Source organism: Eleutherodactylus coqui, unplaced genomic scaffold (assembly GCF_035609145.1).
Source record: "Eleutherodactylus coqui strain aEleCoq1 unplaced genomic scaffold, aEleCoq1.hap1 HAP1_SCAFFOLD_106, whole genome shotgun sequence".
NCBI classification, from domain to species: domain Eukaryota; kingdom Metazoa; phylum Chordata; class Amphibia; order Anura; family Eleutherodactylidae; genus Eleutherodactylus; species Eleutherodactylus coqui.
In genome coordinates, this window is record NW_027102596.1 from 418,652 (window position 1) to 421,108 (window position 2,457).

Consider the following 2,457-nt stretch of genomic DNA (forward strand, 5'->3'; position numbering starts at 1 on the left):
ATTATCCTAATCCGGAGGTGTAACTTGAAGCTGTGGGGCCCCAGTACGAAGTCTGGAACTGGGCCCCCAACTATAAAGCTTCATTGATAGCATTGGTTTACAATGTGGGAAAGAGAGACTTTATGGGCCCCCTAGGGCTCCGGGCCCCAGGTGCGACCGCATCCACTGTACATACGCCCATGACCCGAATACGTGGAGCATACAGACGTAGGGGGTGTGTGTTGTTGTTTTGCTTCCAGTTAAAATCGCGATTTTGCGCGATTGCGATTTTAACATTACAAGTCCCATAGACGCCTGCAGAAAAAAAACTGCTGTGAATTTCGCAGTGAAAAAAAGAACTGTAGTGGGTAGTCACCTTTATGGGCTGAATAAAACAGCCATTCTGTCAAACATACAATTTGTCCGGCTGCTGTGGCGTCTTGGGAAGTGTCATGTCTCATCTACCTGACTCTATTCATTGACATGTATAACCTGTACTGTATCTGCAAGTGTTTGCCTTCTTTAGTTTGTCCCTTCTGGTCCTCTGTACCCCCTGTATTGCATAACTCCTCCTTTTCCTCCTGCTAGGAAGTTTCCTGTCTATAGCCTATGTGCTAGGTCTCTACTCTGTGCTTTGGCTAATCATCATTCTTTTTACCTACTGCTGAATGTGCATTATACAAGATTTCTACCTGAATAAACCCTGGAATCTTCTGACATGCCTCTGCAGTCGAGTTGGATGCTGTCTGACAACATATATCTTCTGTGAGTACTGGTTCATAACTACAAGAGAAGTTACTTCAGCCGATACGCTTACAGCCATGTTATTGAGTCAGAATAGGAAGATAGGCCAGTACATTTCTGCCCAATTCCATCTCCAATGGAGACTGGCTGTAAATGGCTGCCATGCATGAGTGTTTATGGTTCCAAGCTGTACGTGTCAAAATAGAGCCTTAATGACATCACCAGTCAGCTTCAACTGTCAGACATCCAGGGTTATTCCATGCAGTCTATCTATCTATCTATCTATCTATCTATCTATCTATCTATCTATCTATCTATCTATCTATCTATCTATCTGTCTCTGTGTATAGATAAATATCTATATAAATATATAGAAATACATATATATATCGATATATATTTTTATGGATTTCTACCCAAATATATGGATGTATACAAATATAGATATATAGTCATGTAAGGCTGAAGAAAAGACGTGCCGTGCGTATAATTTCTTCAACCTATGATGTGTTTTATTTTCATTATTCTCAGTATTGCTAGGATCTTCCCGGTATAATATATAGCAACCAATCGCAGCACAGCTTTCATGTAACCTGAGTAGTATAAGAAGTATCAACCAATCACAGCACAGCTTTCATGTTGCCTCAGCAGTATAATATATAGCAACCAATCACAGCACAGCTTTCATGTTACCTTAACAGTATAAAAAATAGCAACCAATCACAGCACAGCTTTCATTTTACCTCAGCATTGGCTGCGGAATCTGCTTTTTTTTTCAATAACCAACGCATCGGGTAAAATTGGCGCGACTTTCCCGCCGGTTTGAAACCACCCTAGAGAAAATTAGGGCAAAAAGATGGAGAACTGGGAGGTGACCCGCTAATCTCCATGGTGCTGTAATTTGGGTAATTCCAATAGGAGGTGCAGCACGTTTCTGTAAAACCAATAGAGGGCGCTGTTATGTTACTGTAGAAACCAATGGACAGCATGGCAGAGGGGCGGAGAAGGGGTGGAGAGGAGGCAGAGAGGAGGTGGGAGCTCAGTTCTCGCTCCTGGCTCTTCCAGCCTCCCCCCCCCCCCCGCAGATGAGGACGACGTATATCGGCTCGGCGTGAAAACCGAGCCGATATACATTCGTGTGAATGTACCCTCAGTCTGTGAGGGGCCTGTGATGTGGATTATAAGCAGTGTCGTATCTCCGTATCCCCTGACTCACTCACCCCCTAGGTGTCTCCACACACTTTTCGGGTGCTCACCTTAAGGAGATACGACACGGCTTATAATCCACATCACAGGCCCCTCACAGACTAAGGGTGCATTCACACGAACGTATATCGGCTTGGTTTTCATGCCAAGCCGATATACGTTGTCCTCATGTGCAGGGGGTGGAGGCTGGAAGAGCGCAGGAGCAGGAACTGAGCTCCCGCCCCCTCTCTGCCTCCTCTCCGCCCCTCTGCACTATTTACAATGAGAGGAGGCAGAGCGGAGGCGGGGCTAAGTTCCAGGTATTAGCCCTGCCCCTGTTCCGCCTCTCCCCATTGCAAATAGTGCAGAGGGGTGGAGAGGGGCGGGAGCTCAGTTCCTGCTCCTGGGCTCTTCCAGCCTCCCCCCCCCCCCGCATATGAAGACAACGTCTATCGGCTCGGCGTGAAAACCGAGCCGATATACGTTCGTGTGAATGCACCCTAAGCCAGAAGCCTGCTGCACACTGAGGAGGGCCAATCACCATGAGGG